This window comes from Anser brachyrhynchus (genome assembly GCF_964034855.1).
Source record: "Anser brachyrhynchus genome assembly, chromosome: 2".
Lineage (NCBI taxonomy): Eukaryota > Metazoa > Chordata > Aves > Anseriformes > Anatidae > Anser > Anser brachyrhynchus.
In genome coordinates, this window is record NC_137695.1 from 128889160 (window position 1) to 128907149 (window position 17990).

The 17990-nt window shown below is 42.9% G+C and overlaps 1 protein-coding gene and 1 long non-coding RNA gene across 2 annotated transcripts in view; one reads left to right on the top strand and one right to left on the bottom strand.

Annotated features, from left to right (window-relative positions):
* LOC308190358 overlaps window positions 1–17990 on the bottom strand; it is a 620619-nt gene that overhangs the window by 128743 nt on the left and 473886 nt on the right. The gene's annotated exons all lie outside the window — the stretch shown is intronic.
* HNF4G (hepatocyte nuclear factor 4 gamma) overlaps window positions 16102–17990 on the top strand; it is a 68670-nt gene continuing 66781 nt past the window's right edge. Inside the window, exon 1 of the mRNA XM_080581640.1 lies at window positions 16102–16311. The gene's annotated coding sequence lies outside the window, so the exon portion shown is untranslated. The remainder of the gene's footprint in view (window positions 16312–17990) is intronic.

A 17990-nucleotide genomic window follows, 5' to 3' on the forward strand; every position in this document is an offset into this window, starting at 1 on the left:
TAAGGATATCACCAAACAAGCATATTTTGAATCTTATTTCTTCTGAAGACTTGTGTTAAAACTTGAGAGGTTTCTGAACCTCTCAAAGGATGTCCAGAGTCCATCATCCCTAAAATGATTAGAAGATCATTTCCTTCCTGTTGGTCACCAAAACTGTGAGTCAGAGCCAAATAGGAAACTGATCATAACTAAACTTGCTGGTAAACATGGTAGCAAGACATTGCAAAGGTCACCTACCTTCCACCTATTGATTCTGCAAATCAAGGAGCTCACAAGCTGCTGAAAGTAAATCCAAATCCTATAAACACCACAAACATGAGAGTTCTAGTAAATAATTCCTGTCAAAGACAAGTCTATAAACAACTTATTAAAACATGTCAAACTGTCAAACATCGTTTATATTTTCAGTACCCTTTCCTGTACAGGAGATAAATCATGGACTTGATGATATTACACTGCAGAATGCTGCTGGACATCATGGTTCTTTTACAAATGTCCTTAAGAACTTTGGACTAAGAGGAAGGATTTGGCAATTGTATTTCCAAATATACATTTCTCTGGACAGATACCTAAGGAATACAAATTTGGAAAAGTTATGATATTGTATGCAAACTGTCAATTCTACCATCTAGTGATTAATATTTTTGACTATACAGTGCTTGTCATACCTTGTTAGAGGGCTTCCTCCTCAAGCAACATAAACCAGTCTTGGAAACAGGTGTCCTGATAGAACAAGCAGAGATGAGATTTAGTGTCAATAGTGCTGATAAAATTCTAGCGTAGCCCAGTTTCACTGAAGTCAGCTACTGAAAGAAATTTAAGGAATAGTTATGCTTGACTGGTGACACTTGCAGGAAGATATGCCTATCAGTTAAGATTATTTCACCTGTATCAAACATTCTTAACTACCATGCAACTTTCACAATGTTCAACAAGGCTTCCATAATAAATCTGCATGATTAACTCAGTAATCAAATTTCTGAATGAAGGGCTCCCCCAAGACCTACTACTTTGTAATCAGTGCTACTTTACCTAGTAAATCCTAAAAATTTATGTATACAAATGGCTTTACATTTCCAATTGTCTGGTTCCTGAGCTGAGGTCAGCAAACATATCACAATGATCCTCAGTATTTATCCTAACGGAAAAACTAAACCAGGGATATTTTAGTCCTGAAGAGAAATCATGTGGATGAGCTCATATCTCTATGAAAAAAATCTCTTTCCCTCCAGAACAGGGATGGGATACATCTACACTACCCTTAGGGAATGGCCTAATGGGAATAGCCACCTGTGCAAGAATAACCAGGCATTTGTCTGTCAGCTGGATGGCAGAGGGTAAGTTATGCCAATGAGTATATTAAAAATTAAATAGGAAAGACAGCTGTAATCCAGTGTTCAACTCCGTGCTTCAGTCCCATTTTATTTCACAGCATAAATATAGGCTTAGAGACCAACTTCGTTGTTTGGAAAGTAAAACTACTATGACTTTCTTTCTTTCTCTCAGAACAGACAGAAAATTATAGTTTAAAAAGGTAGCAACTGGTAGGAAGTCATAAAAACAATCAAAAGCTTTATTCAGGAACATAATCTAAATTCTGGAATCAAAGAATAATTCATATTTGAGGGGAATTCATAAGGCCATCTAGGGCAGCCTCTTGCTCAAAGTGGGGTCAGCAATGAACATGGACCAGGCTAAGGTTGCCAGCTGAAGTGTATTGGAATCTCTTTGAAAGCCACTCTCAGCTGCCAGATGTATTGTGATAACACCAAGCAAAAGACAAAAGCCCAGATTTACCCAGTAGAAGGAAATACCTGTGTAAGCAATGTATGCACCCTGAAGATTTTAAAACAAGCTTTTGTCCTATCTACAGCTAAGGATTGCTCATCTGTTTAGTATAACAGCCTTCATACATAGTTGATCCCCCCTGAAACAAATAGCTCTTTGAGAGTAATAAGCAGTGCATTACACTCAAATCCAATTCCTTGGCTTTCAATACTATTGAGCATTCTGCCATCCAAATATTAAACGTGCAGCTGCTGCACTATAAGAGTGCCAGAAATTTATGGTCAATAAAGATCTGCCACTCGAGGCTAACATAAACGAAAAACAAGCCATCTGCCTAAAATCCAGAAAACTGCTTCAAACATACGCCTCAAATCCTTGGGCAGAACATAAAGATCTCACATCTTAATGGCATTTAGTATAGGTAGCCAGTAGTATCCTAAGTAAGAAATGCATTTTTAATCCCACAAAAGTAATGCCAGGATTTACCTTACTTCAGTTATACTGGACTAAACTCATCTGCAGCCAAAGAAGTCACAGAAGGTGTACACATCTTATGCATAAGCAGAAGTAACTTTTTGAAGAGACCTTCAGATCAACATCCACATTATTAAACTGTGGAATGTGTAGCAATGTAAGAAACACCAAAGAAATTCTTCAGGCTGCTCCAGACTATGCATTAGCTTTTCTGAAAATATATAGTGTGTTACATTTTTGAATGCCTATTGTAGGAGAGAAGGAGATTTTTTTCATACATAATTACATATATAAATGTTATTTTATCAGCTATTGAGTTATTTCCAATATATATAAGGCATTTTTGTTCATTTCTGCATTTAAGAGCTAGGAGTTGTGTAGGCAATGGATCTACCATTTACATAAAAGTTCCTTCTTACCCTAGAATGAACCAAAAGATGGAATATTTCTATCCTTTCCACCAGAAGTCATGAAACGAGAGGAAGAAAAAAGACTCTGTAAGAACTGTGTTACACCTGTGGAAGTCAAAGTCTCTATTAAAAAGTTAGAAACAGAAAGACTAGCATTCTTTTCATTATGAGGAATTATGGAACAATACTGCTTTTTCAATGACAGACTTTAATGATTCTACAGAAATATAATGAGGATAATAACTTCCATCAAACCTTTTTAATGATTCAAAGTTTAAAAATAAAGCTTAAGAAGTTACAGTTGGAAAAAAAAAAAAAGTAAACATAATAAAAAGAATAAATCAGCTCACATCCTAAAGCAACATATGCTTTATTCTTTTGTTTAATATAACTTTTGTTATCAAAGTTTCCTATGCTTTAGTAATGCAAATCATTGCTATTATACAGATCTTAAAAACTGATAACTATAAAATCCATCTTAATTTGGGGTTTAGCAACATATTTATATGTGAGTATTCACACATACCATGAACCAATTTGCCTTCATAGAAATAAGTTATGTTACAACACCAGGACACAAAGTTATTTTGTTATCAAACTTCTTTTTTCTTCTCTAAAAAGAGATATTTTAAAGATTTATTTATTTTATTTAATTATTTATTTATTTTACTGCTTGTCATGTAGGACAGAGTGTGTAGTTATCAGGTAAAATATACAATTGTGCAATTCTGACCTTGCTGCAATCAGCCTAACATGGGCTAAACTTTTCGTAAAGAAATCTCCTAATGTGATATTTTTTATGGTCATCCCCGCAGGGGCTTTTTCGTGATGTTTAAACATGGAAGAAAAAGGTCACATGGCCATCTAGTGTTTACTGTGAGAAATGCAAGCGATCAACCAGAACATTATCTCCGTTTGCAACTTCACAGATCTCCCTTAACAGTTGAAACACTTTCAGGGTTTACCGATGCAATCCGAAATTCTGTAACAAAGAAAATCGTAGTAAACCGGCTTATTTTGCAGTTTCAGTTATGTCCGTTAACTGTATTGTTGTTTCTAGACTTTCACAGCACACTCATCTGTAAGGAGCAGAGATACTGGCGCATGCACCACAGATTTTCAGAGGCTCTCTCAGGACTTGAATGAATAGATTGAATTTCAGTAGCAGTTAAGTGCCTAACTGTGTTTGGTTATGTAAATAATATAAGCTGATAAGCTGATACCCCAAATTATTGTTCAAAGCAAGATAAAGATTTCTTGCCTTTTTACATTATAGCAGGTTTGCTGATGACTACATACACACTGCTCTGAGACAGGGTTATGCCCAGAAACCTGGCAGCTCTCTGCCATACAATACACCAGGCATACCCTTGCATATAGCATCCAAGAACATGCTGCAAGTCTCACGTCTGGTCTTGCTTTGTGGACAGATTCAAACTGATAGCATAAAAGATAAAGACAGCCTTAATAGGATTCTTTGGCTTCAATTTGACCTGGTGCTGAACCAGAGCAACTATTTGCAGATCTATAAGTCAAAGCATGCTTGTGTCTGTCAGTACGTGTCAGGGTGGAGTTATGACAAACAATTGTTACAGTTATATGGCAATGTTTGCCTGTGCATTTTATAATGTATTCAGTGCAATGTTTTGTTTCCTTTGAAGGCAATAGGAATTTTACCATTGACTTCGGCTGCATTATATTTCTAATGAAATTAATTTGTTTGTGCTTATATAGATTTATTGTATTAGTTGTCCTTCACAGAAGTGTAGAAATAAATTCATAAAATGAGTTAGGTTGGAAGGGACCTCCAAATGGCGCCTCACTCAATGAGCTGGAACGAAGGAAGAACCCCTTCTGCCATCAGAATACTTCCTGACATCACTCAAAAACTCAGACTGAATCCTTTTTGCAAACTGACAATATTTTCAATACACACTCCCAACTTCAGCATGCTTTGCCTGTCACTACTTGGTTCCACAGAGAAAGCAAAGGTACTGACTGAAATAATTTGGAAAAATAGACTACCCATCCTGGTGTAAGAAATCTCTCATGAATGCAACTTTTAATGCTTCTGAAGATGCAAGAGACACAGCTAACTGTCTCATCAGTACATGTTCATTAGCAATGGCCCTTTTGGGCTTAGTGAATTTTAATTAGCTCTACCTTTGTCGCTGCAGGGTGTGCTGCCAATGACAGCTGAGTTCACTAGCTTGCTGACACTGGGTAAACACAGTGATGTCTGCCACTGACACGGATCTCTTCTGTGCTCATAAATGTGGGTTCTTGTCCTACCTCTGCCTCATTTGTTAATTATAGCCACCGAGAATTATGCCATCAAGCTTTATTTGAAGGTACTTCCAGCATAAAGATGGAAGAAATTAAATGACATTGTAGTTAATGAGGGATCACCTGAGCCCTATAACAATTTCTACCAGCATATGGGATCTGGTGGGCTATTCAAGAATGTAGAAGAAATATCTGAGGTGATTTAATTCATTAAATAATTCCCCAGGTACTCACTAAGTACTACATATACATAGGTCATATTGTTCTCCTTTTCTTTTTTCCAGTGTACAATTAATGAGATGGCACACAGAGGAGTGGTTGGATTTAAATGTAAGAAGAGATGCCATATATGCAAATGTCCTGGAGGAAGCTCAGACAGCTATTCCCCAGGACAAACATTAGTGCAAAGTAGCACAACAACATTATGCAGCCTAGGTAACTGGATTTACCCCACATGAAAGCAAAGTAAACTGAGACAAAGAAGATATATCTTAAAAACCATCTCAGGGGTTGGACACATCTTCTAATAGATTTAGTGAAAGATTTATCTAAGCCCCTTCGATATTTTGAAAAATATCACCCCATCATGCAAAAATTTATTCCTATCACATTTCAAAAGACCAGATTCAGTCCTAAGAGAGCTACAAAGTCCAGTTTGCTGTAAAGAAAATTGTAGGACTTGAATATTATGGGAATACTACAAGCACTCCTGATTATGTGCAATATGTTCAGTATACCCTCTAGCTCTTGTCATTTCAGTATATAGATACAAGATGGTGGAGAAAGCATAGAAACTACTTTGAGATTGTCCTTGCTGCACTAGAAGTTATACCACATGAAGGCAAGTTCTCACCCAAACAAGAACACTGACACACATGATCAGAGAACAACTCTGGTTCTTCTGTTCTCCTCCTCTGGACTTCAGTGAAAACAGCTCTATTTTCACATAGAAATATTCAAGTACATATATAAAGAGATCAATGAGATAAAGTTGCCATTTTAAGTAATTTAAGCTTTTCAAATGTCTCGCTGTAATTGTATTTGAGGAAAAAAAGACCATGCAACAATTAAAGGGTGAATCCTGGTACAGTCTTACCTCAAATTCATATCTGAGTCCCTTATTGCCACTCTATCAGAACAGTTCATAATCTCTCTACATTCATCAGTACTCTGTACCAGTCTGAAATAGGGAAATATTTTCAGATTTTCACTGTAGATGAAAGAGAGAGGCATGGGCTGAGATCCATGACAGAGAGGACAACTGAACAAAAATCTTTTCAGTCACAAAGTTCAGAGTAGCAGTATCTTTCAAGCTTCTGGTTCACGCTTGATGACTGTTGTATGGTATAAAACACATAGATGAAAATATACTTGAAGGAGAAATTAAATTATTTATTTCATGAAATTATCTTCCACTTTCTTATTTACTGAATCTTCCCCATTTTCACAAGTAAGCCTAAAGCTTTCATAACCTTACTACTAGTTTGACAGAAGATTATTACATAACATTTAACTTCCTTAGTTGATTCAAGGATTTCCTGATACCTTTTGAACTGCTACTTGATACCATTTTGCAAATGAAATGGCTTAGGGGATTGGTAACATGATACACAGCGTTCACTTGCTGGTCTATGGTTGTCATCTACCTTCTGTCAATACTGATTACAGTAATGTGTAGTTGCTTGCAGAAAATGAATTGGAATTCCAGCTCTGCCTGTTAACTGACAATAACTCTATCAGAACCTACCCTGACAACTGATATCTAGGTTGTGATGCCTCAATGAAATGAGTTAAACAAAAAGTACTGGACTCCATTTTTATCCTTCTGGGACAGGATTGGATCACAAGATAATTTGTGGAATTACATACTACCCATATAGTGGCTAGTCAATGACCAAATAAGGAACTTCACTTTCCAGGATTGTCAATCTATCACCCTTCAGGAGCATTAAGTTCACTTAAAAAAATTAACTTTAGCAGAAAAGGATGTTATTGCTTTTACTGAGGTCACTGAAAGGGTAATACCATTCTCAGTGATGCTAATGTGAAGGTACAGGGGTGACATGAGTTAATTGCCCAGTTACCATTCTATTATTGATTTATACTCTCTTGACACTTACAGAGAAATAAGATAGAGTTTACAAATACACACTCACAAAATATTAGCTACAGAAACTACTGTAAATAGTCGGACTTCCTTTTGTTAAAATAGTTTTATGCAAAGGAATGAAATTAAGAAAGGACAATTTCTTCTCTAAATTTCCTTCTGTAAAGCACTAAGGGAAATAAATGGTTTAGTGATGGGACTTGGTAGGTAAGGGTGATGGTTGTACTTGATGATCTTAAAAGTCTTCTCTGACCTGAAGTTTATGATTCTATGAAGCATAAAAACTATAATTAGTGGTTTTGAATGAAAGCAGGGAAAGGGAATTTGTCTACTGAAATGGTTTACTCTTCTAATAGGTATGTACATACGGAAACGTTCTGCCTCTCTGTCTAGCATAATTGTCCTAATTAAGGCCCACAAGAGGGTTGCATAAATACATATTAGGCATACATGTTACTTTACATATATGTATGTGTCAAAAACAAGGTGACATGAATATAAATGCATTAGTACAAATTTGCTTGTTTGAACTCTGACAGTAGCTCCTACTAAAGCACATAAATAGCTTAAAAGACTTGAAAGAGTTTCTTTTGTCAAGTCTGTTTGGTCTGGTAACTTGGTTTGGCCTCTTTTGTTCATTCACAAATCAGTATATGAGACTTTATGAAACCAAGACTTCTCAAGAAGGCTCATACAAAATTTGCTTCGGTAATAGGGATTGTTTAAAATTCACACTTCTTAATCTCCTTCCCTGTTTTGGAAAACACTGGTAGAGAAATAAGCCTGAAATTCAAGTCATAGTACAAATCTCCAGCCCTGAGACTCAAACAAGATAACGGAAGACGAATCTGATACGCACTGATAGTTCAGATGCAACACAAGTCCAGAAAAAGTAGGTTCCAATGCACACAGTTCAAATCAAGCCCCTGAAAAAATATATCTTGGGTCTACTTGCATGCATGTTCTGCACACTTCTCTGAAGTCCTAGACTAGAGCTGTCAAGTATGCAGCTTTGTCCCTAGGAAGCCTGGGGCCTCTTTTCTTTATTGTATGAGTCTGGCCTTCTCCCAGGAACTTCTATTTTTCCCAGTGTCAGGAACATACCGTTTTACCAGCTATGTGAATAAGGAACTGGAACAAAGAGAGCCTACAAAACTTGGCAAAACATCACACAGTAAGTCTGAGAAAGCAGAAGTAGCACATCTATACAAATGTATAATTATATATATATATTTGTATCCGAAGGATTATATATATATATAATCCTTCAGATACAAATCAGCTGTTCCATAATGATGGTAGCATAGAAAATAGACAAGCAACTCTTCCCAAGGACATCACTCTTGGAGCCTCCAGTGTATCATAAGTAAAGAAATTTCCTTTTAAGGTACTCTTTCCCAGCATGTTTCTTTTGTTTTCTGTCTTTTGTATTACAGTGGTAAGGCAATGAAACTCAGCTATTTTGTGATGGGTTTGATGCATCTCCATTTCTTCCAACTGTCTCCAAATCACCCAATTTAAGAAGTCTTTTTGTTGGCTTTGTTGTTGTTATTGCTGTTTGTTTGTTTGGTTTGTTTTGTTGGTTATTTCTCATGAAAAGGTGGATGCTTTCAAATTCACTCATGTTAGAATGCTATCAAGCTACACACACAAACTCCCTAGGAAAAAAAATTAAAAAAAATATTGAGTACTTAAGTAAAACATCCTACTCTCAGGCTGGCAAAAACATGCATCAATCTTTCTTATCCCTTGAATGAAAGCATTTGTTTGTACAAATCAATATGAGAAAAATACAAGAGAAACTAACAAGTATTAATTTACATTGTGTGATATGGTGACCTTGATATATTTCCTGAGTTTAGTGACTGAATTTTACTTATGATTTAATAGATAAATATATTGTCTCTTACCTATCATAAGTGATGTTTGCTTCTACACATTTTATTAAGCTATTAGTTTTATGTAAATTATGTAAATAAATTGCAATGTAAGTTTCATCATCTATAATACAAGAATGCCTATGCTGCACGTATGCTTTAGCTAGACTTAAGGGAGACTGTTATGTCACATGGTTCTTACTAGAAATGTAAATGTCAAGATGACTTTATAGCTATGTTAAATATTAGTGTTAATACAAACTTATTAAAATGCTATTCTTCTCCACTCTTCTCCACTTTTATACTACATTATAAATTAAAATTGTCCTGTACTTTTAACATAAATATGAACATAGTGGAGTTTGATCATATCTTCTGAATGTTGCCATGCTCTTTCCCTCTTCAGATTTGCTATCATTCAAGTCCAGATCTCTCAAAATCATCCAATTAAAAAGCAAGCAAATTAAAATAAACATATATTTAAGTTACACTGGTTCATTTTGACACGGTTATGTCAGGAGTGGTTGGTGGCAGATCTCAGGTACTGGTAGCTTTCACCTGAGGGGGCGGGAAGTTTAGGAAGATGTGCTTGGAACAAGGGGAGGAGTGTAGGTAGTGTTTCACTGTAGGTCTGTACCTATGCTGAAAAGAAAAGGTGGGAATCTACAAATGGAATAAATTTGAAAGCTTCTATTAAACAATTCAACCTCCAAAAATAGGCTTCAAAACCTATCTGTACTTCTGTAAATCCAGTACCAAGCACAACACATTCTGTGATTCTATGAAAAATAGCTGGTAAATTAAAAATTTGTGGAAAGTTGAATTGTCTCATTGTTGCCTCTATGTGAGTGTAAAAAAGCCCAGACAGACCAATTAGTTTAACTATTGTTATTAACCCGGACAGAAGGGATTTGTTTAAATGGTTCATTAGACTTCTTGAGTGCTATTTTTTTCCTGTGGAGCCCAACTGAAAACATTGCAGAAGTTTTCATCAGTTGTTGTCATGGAGATTGAATAATTCCCAATTCTCAGTAAAAATTCATTTTCATCTGCCATATCTACACTGTCAATATCAATGTATACACACTGTTTATCAGTAAATGCAGTGTGAGTTACACTCATTGGCAAAAGATCATTTTCTTTTGCCCTGCCTACATTTTGAATGCAATCATCCCTAACTGAATCAATGAGGTGGAACTACTTTTTGTAAAAATTTTATATCATACTCACTCTCCATCCTCCTTATCTCTGTTCTAGCCTGTTTCAGATCTCTATTCTAGCCTTTTTCAGTTTTGCTGTGTTCTCACATTGATACTGTTTTAATCTCTTTCAACAACAATGTCCTCTGCTTACCTATCCCAGAGTTTCCAAGATATCACCCAAGACCTGTATCTCCTGGCAGGCAGTCTAAGGCAACCACTACATATTCAAACACAGAAGTTTCCACTTTGAGTAAGGAGCCTTTCAGACTGATAGATACATATATATGCTGAAACTGTCACGTATATTAACCTTTCAATCATTTTTATAGATAAGCATGAGGTATATTCTAAATGATATTAAAAGCATCATATAGTGATGGAGCAATACACTTCCCAAGTGTAAATGAAGCAATAAACCATTAGAATGATGATCTGGTGTGGCCAGTGCTTTTACATGTGGTATGTTGAATTATTTGCAATAATTATGGAATGTTTTTAATTTTATCTTTTGTCCATGCATATATCTCTTGACTGTATTTTGGGAGGAAAATAAATGAATCACAATTCGCATAATGCATACTCTGAACATGGCCTGGAATAAGCAACAAGATCAAAAGAATATCTCCAAATATACAGATATTGTCTTTGTTTGGGGAATTGATTTCACTGTATTTGTTCATATTACATCAGTAACTGCATTTGTGATCCTGAACCCTTATTTCTGCTCTAGCCTAGCAGGATCTTTGATCGGAGAAACAAACACCATGAACACGATTTGCTCTTCCACACATTCTCTACCGTTATGCTAATGACAGCGTCCGAGATGATGAGGTACCCCACACCCTTCATTTGCATGATCAGAGGGTGTACTTTCTCCAGGGAGGGAATTGATAGGATCACTGACATGGGTGAGGTGCAACAAACAGGCCGGGAGACCCCAGCTCTCAGACTCCATTTAGCAATGTATCTCTCTACACGATGGGCGAAATGGTGAAGATGGGGGGGGGGGGGGCACTGAAGATGGAGGGATGGATCCTCTCATCGCCGTAGGATTTTCCCACTTCAAGTCGGCTGCTACGATGTCACTCCGGTGGGCAGCGCGTCCTGGCTCGGCTCGGCTCGGCTCAGTTCAGCTCGGCTCGGCCCAGCTCGGCTCGGCTCGGCTCGGCGTGTCGCCCGCTAGGTGGCACGGCTGGGTCTCGCACCGCGCCTCCCCGCCACCGCCTCCTCCACCCGTGCTACCTGCGGCGCAGCCGGGTGCGCGCTCCCGGGGCTGCAGCCCCCCGCGTCCCCCCCGGCCCCGGGAGCCCCCTCCTCACCTCCCGGCTAATGAAGGGAACGGCCGGAGGGAGCGGGGCACAAATCATCTTAAAAGAGACGCGGAAAATTACCATGGGAAACCGCCACGAGGCCGGTTTTGTGTCTCCCCCCTTTCAGTAAACTCTTGTAATCTGCAGTCATTAGCATAATCTTCAAAGATCTTGAGGGGGATAATCTTTAAACTGCCTAGGGTACTCGCTGGTGAGGCTCCTAAATACCATATCATTGGAGGAGCGTCAATACGCTTTGAGGTGTCTTTCTTCGGGTTCGAGGGGTTCCTCTCCGCCTTCTGTTGTGGCAGACAATAACGTGGTCTCCGCCCTGATGGGGGTCAGGAGAGCATTGCGGGTCTGAATGCTTGGATCTGCTCTCTCTCGAGGGCTTTTAATTTGGGGGGGGGGGGGGGGGGGGCGGAAGGCACATATTTTTCCCTCGAAGTTTACTTTTCGTCAAGGGTAATTATCTCACTTGCATTTGAACTCTTCGGGGGACTAGAATGAGTTTCCAATCATTTGATTCCCCTGCCTGAAATCTATAGCTCTTTTGTGTGAGCCTTCAGAGCTCTGGAAATGAACAACCCAACCCGCGGTTTGCAGAAATGTTCATTGCAGTGAAGGGCGTGTTCGGGGAATACAAACAGCACCCACAGATAGTTGCCAAGGGCACCTAATACATCTTTGCATTACACCTTGAACCAGTCTGCTCATATCTCCGAGGTTTTATTGCACGGATCATAAATGATTGTAAAGTCTGCAAATCTTTCATGAAACCCTGGCAATTAATAGTTTAGCCAGGGAACCTTTAAAGAAAACAGAGCCTCTAATGCAGCCCTTGAAATCGGTTCATAGCCGCGTGGTGCCGGCGTAATCTCACGATTCAGTTTTAAGAGGTTTACAGCTTTTCTTTTTCTTTTGAACAATGCACTTTCTCTCTCACTCTGTTTTTCGAGGCAAGAAAACACAAAAACATGAAGTAGTACCAGAATGCCAGGTGCTCTCTGATGAGGGGTGAGGGGGGTAGGGCTCTGCAGAAGTCAGCTTGAACGCCCCAAACCAGAACCTGTAAAATTAGACCAGGTTTCCCATTTATGGTTTCAGGTAACCACATAAAACTAGCTGTTTCTTTAAACCGGTTTGGTCTTGATCGTTTCCTGTATTGCATTTGTAAAGCCAGGAGCTCCCCGTGACCCTAAGCGACTATAGTTCCCGGCAGCCGTTTAGATGGTTTTTGAAGGCACGTTGGGGTCCTTTATCAATTATTCGTGTTAACAAAGAAAAAAGGCGCTTGCCTGAAGATAGGAAAGTTTTTCAAGGGAAGCTCCTGCGAGGAGAGAAGTGCCCTGTTCCCCATAAATGATTTACAAGCGATAGATAAGTAACAGGGAAAAGGCAGCTCGGGAAAGGGAGTGAGGGCACACAAACAGTTGCTTCACCCGCAGGTTAATGATACCGGGATGAGGCGAGGGGAGGCCGGCCGGGCTGCCGCGATGGGGTGCCGCCTGCCTGCCACCGCCGCCCTGCCCTGCCGGCCGCGGCCACACCACCAGCGGATTCCCTTGTTTTCTCCCCAAATAAAGTGCCCGGAGAGGGACGGCCAGGTCGGGGAAGGGCAGCGGCGGCCGGTGGCTGCTCTGCGGGAGCAAGCAAGGCTGCGCGCCCCGAGCACCCCGCGGGGGACGAGAGGGCAGAGCCAGCGGGCAGCCGCTTAGCGGGGGTCTGCAGCCACGGCCAGCGGCGGCCAGGTGCTTAGAGGGGCTTGTCCAAATTGCCACAGAAACTCTACTGTCTGGGGCTTCCCCCTCGAGATCAGCGCCTGGAAATATTCGTTAACTGCGCCGCAAAAGGCTACGTGGATTTGCTCGCCTCCCTAACCTCAGTAGCGTCTCCCTGCCTTGCCTCCCGGGATGTAGTTGGGGGAGAGAAGTGGTGAGCAAAGGGGCATCATCTGCCCCTGCTGGCCCAGCCTTTGCTTTCAGGGATCCCAGGCAGAGGATCCACGCTGTCCCCGTGCCTTGCTTGGTGTTCCCTCCTCAGCTGAGGGGGGCAGAACTGGAGTTTGGGGGAGCCCCTGCCCTTAGAGGGTAGCGGGGGGTGCTCCCGGCCGGGGGCGCCGGGCCAATTCGCAGCACTGCGTCTCTTCGGGCGGTCGCATGATTTCGTCGTGGAGGTGCCACGTGAAAACGCTGCTTCGAAGGTAACACTGGTGGCGAGGTGACCGTCAAGGGACTCTATGCTGCCCCCCACTCTTCCTCAAAAACGTTGTTGATAACTAGAAGAGGCAACCACTTCATAAAAACCATTTAAGAAAACGCTGAAGTCGAAATGAAAGCCACTAGTTAGATTAAGGTTAAATCAAACGTGGCCTTATGTGATGAGAAATACGCGCAAATATTCCCCGCACATGAAAGAAATTCTATTTACTATTCTTCAGGCTATTTGCTTTTGGTACAAAGCAGTACCTTTCCCGCAGAAAGAGTAATAGTAACGTTTGTACACGCTGAAGTGACTGAATCAAAACGTCCAGCCCCCCCTCCGCCCCTTCACCCCGTAAAATCTGCTCACGTCTCAGTTTACGATCCAGATTCAAGTGTGGAAATACAGTTGCTACGGATGACCACTTGGCTTTAGTATGTTAATTTTATTCTAATTAAGACAGCAAAGAGATGAGGACCCATCCTTTTTATTCACATATGCAAACTGTTTATTAGCTCACGGCACACGGCTGAGATTCTCGAAAGAAAGGTAAAAAGCGACCCCCACATAAGTGACAGTCACTTTTTAAACCGGCTATTTGCTCCTGCGGATCGCTCCGAGGCGCGCTGTAGCCAGCAGCAGTAACGTTTATTTCACTGTCAGTACTGCCCTCGCCTGTAGTATTTTATCTGCGGCAGGCGATGGGCAAGAACTCCTCAGGAACAAGTCTTCCTCGGCGACTTTTATTGGCCTTTTAAAAACCACCTCTGAAATAACACCGGAGGACTTTGGATGTATTTACACCTTCCTTGTGGCTATCTAGGCGATTATTTCCAGTGATTATTAATGTTTCGTAATGGGAGGGAATTAAGTGAAATTCCCTTTGTTCCCTCCAAGTGACAATCGAAAGCCCCCAGAAATTGCCTCCAGAGTTTCCACGGGGAAACTCTGGAAATGAGGAAATGGCCATCATAACGAGATACAACAGCATGGCAAGGTACCACCGGTAAGAAAGTAAAGCAACCTTGCTGATCACCTCACTGGGGAAACCAATCAATCACCGGCCGCTTACAGAGGCTAGAGGAAAAGAACATTTTTCATATATTTTTTTTCCAATCTCCTTCCTGTGCAGAGCCCGCTAGTGCCTCTCCTCCGAGAGTGCCGTTAAATCACTGACACGGGTGTGCGGCTACGGGAGCCAGGCATGCTCACGCATCCAAGGCAAAGCAGACCCTTTCTGCGGGGACTCCCCATTCTCGCATGGGACCTTCTGCCAAATTTCCTCCTCTCGCACCGCCACCCGTCGTGTACCCCCCGTCCCCCTCCCCGCACGATGTTTGGAGGGACAAGACGACACCTTCACCGCCGTGAATTACTTTCTTTCTTCCTGATACCTCTGAGGGCGTGAGCGGGTGATATCATGGTCAAGGCGTTAATTATTGTTTCGAGTCTGTGAATGTGCAATGTCGGAGGACAATGACAATTATTATTTTATAAATACTTCCTTGTGTCATGACCTCCTCCCTAAGAGGCCGACGAAGTGTCTGCAGTGCCGTTAACAGCGCGTATGCGATGGATCCTCCTATTTAGCCCCGTTCCTTCGTACAATCAGGCGCCTAACTAAAAGGGTGTGTGTGGGGGGCTTTATTTTTATTTTTCTCCCCCTGACGGCTTCAGGGGAACAAAGGGAGCGTCGCACGGGGAGGAACCCTTGAGGCTTCTGTTCCCCAAATCCCTGGCTTCCAAACACCGTGGAGCCCCGAGGGCTGCGGCTTGGCTCCCCCGCCGCGGGCCGTGCCGTGCCGAGCCGTGCCGGGCTGTTCTTGCGTGTCCCCAGCCCAGGGCCGCCTGCAGCCCAGGCTGGTGCCGCTGCCTCCGGCACCTTCCCTGCCCTGAGCACCGGGCCCATTGCGGCCACAGGCTGAGCCCTCAGGCCAGGGTGCTGGGCCCTTCGCCCCGCGGGGCTTGGAGGGGACCCCGGCCCTTGCCGTGCCGCGGGAGGGGGGTCCCCACGAGGGGGCACCCACTCACGTTTCCACACAGCGGGAAGGGGGTGCCGGGGGGGGGGGGGGGGGGGAGCGGTAAAGCCGAAGCCCCGCCGCAACACCGCGGCGAACGAGCCCGGCCCACAGGGAGGGCGCAGGAGAGCCCAGGTGCAGCCCGCCCGAGCCCCAGTGGGCCAAGCCGGGCCGGGCCGAGCCGCGCCAAGCCTGGCCGGGCCGGGCCGGGAGCGCCTTACGCGGCCGCGGGCGGGGCAGAAGGGTGCGCTCAGGGCTAGCCTCTGTCGGCAGCAGCTTTCAGTTTTCATTGAGCCTGCTGGTTACTGTTTAACATCCCCACCCACGTTTCAGTTTGTTTAGTAAATCGATCTGATGCCTGTGCTGAGGCTGCTGCCCTGTCGCCATTGAGCAAAGTTAATTCCCCCCCCCCCCCCCCCCCTTTTCCACACAGACGCTCTCCTCCGCCTCCTTCCCTCCCGCTACAGCATATGGTAAAGACGGTGCCAGCGGCACCCAACAAGTCACGCAGCCCGGCGCCGGGACGCCCGCGGGGAGCCGGGGGGTGCGGGGAGGCAGGCGGCCCGGGGGATGCTGCCACCGCCGCCTTGAGCTGCGACCGCGCCGCCGGAGCCCGAGGGACGGCGCGGCCCCGCCGGTAAGTCCCTGGGGCTGGCGGCCGCCCACTGACACAGCCCCGCCACAGGAGGCAAATGTGCGGAGCCGGGAAAGTTGGCCCGGCTGGCGTAAGACCGCCCGGCAGCCGGTTTTGGGGGAGGGCGGGGGGATGTTCTGTGTTTCATACATAAGATTTTTTTTTATTTTTTTTTTTTAATAAATACGTCTGGTCACGTGTCTCTGTTGTCGGCGCCCCGAGGCGCTCCGGAGAAACGCGAAGAGCTGGGCGCACCCTCGGGCCCTCGGGGCGGGGTGTGCTGCCCTGCCCGGCCGCCGACTGAGGCCGTGGGAGCGCGGCGATGCGCGGCCCCGCTGCGCGCTCCTGCGGTCCCGGCCCCGCCGGTCGGGAGCGCTGCTTCCGCTGCGCGGGGCTGTGCAGGCATTTGGGACGCCTTCGCAGTCCAGGTTACGTTTTTGGACCGCGTTTAGGAAGATTTTCTGCTTGCTCCCCCCCCCCCCCCCTTTTTTTTCCTCCGCCCCCGCCCTCGTGGTCACCTGTGCAGCAGGTGGATTTGTTATTGTGGGGCTGCTCCTAGTAGAACTTCTTGGCCATTGCAGTACGCCTTGGTAAGGAATCCCGGAATACTTCCTCAAGGGGAAAAGTAATTAAAAAAAAGAAAATCAAAACATTAAAAGGGCAAAACAAGCCAAGAAATGTTTTGCAGGCAGATACAACAGTGGTGTCAGTGCTTTAACAGTGCTGCAGGTGAACTGTAATGGGCTACCTTAACTTTGCTGCAGGCAAACTTTCAGATGTTAACACTTCAGCCTGCCAGTCGAACATCCGTTCCTGTACACTGAAACAGGAGATGTAGTCAAACATTTTCTGAAGTAAACAGTAGATTGCAATGATAACACTATTTTAAAACAACTTCTCACATTTGTAGTAATGAACAATATCCCATAGTGATGTATGGTTATATCAGACTTTCCTTTTTGTAGGCCATTTCTTGTACAATGCAGCACATACTTTAATTTATTGTGATTTCTCATCGATATTACAAAGACACTAGTCTAATTTAAAGTGACATCTTTGTTATTGCTGCTGAGTTTGTTAAAACTGACTTAGTGAATGAGAGTGATAATGCTGCACAGTTTTCCAAGTCCCCGAGTCTTTTATGTGCTGGAGAAAACTACAAAGTGCTATGTAATTCTCCATATTCCTTAAGAATAGCAGTTCTCACAACTTATATAGAAGGCATATGAAATATTTATATATGTGCAGGTGATTTTCAAATGTTATGAATTGAATCAGTCATTTCATTCTTCTTTCCTTTTTCTATTCATATGATAAGGGAAAAAGGAAGACACTGCTGTGTTGAAACTCAGTTCATGCTTCCCATTATCATAGAATCATAGAATCATTAAGGTTGGAAGAGACCTTCAAGATCATCTGGTCCAACCATCACCCTGCTACCAATGTCACCCTCTAAACCATGTCCCTAAGCACCAGGTCCAACCTTTCCTTTAACACCCCCAGGGACGGTGACGCCACCACTTCCCTGGGCAAATTATCCTTTGGTCTGTGAATCACTGAGAGGAAAAACAATTTTAAAAATTATATTTTCATCACCCAGTGCTCAGCTCCCTGTCCCTGTTTCGCTTACCAAAGCACACCAGACTGACTGAGGGTCACTTCATACATATGAAAAAGAATGC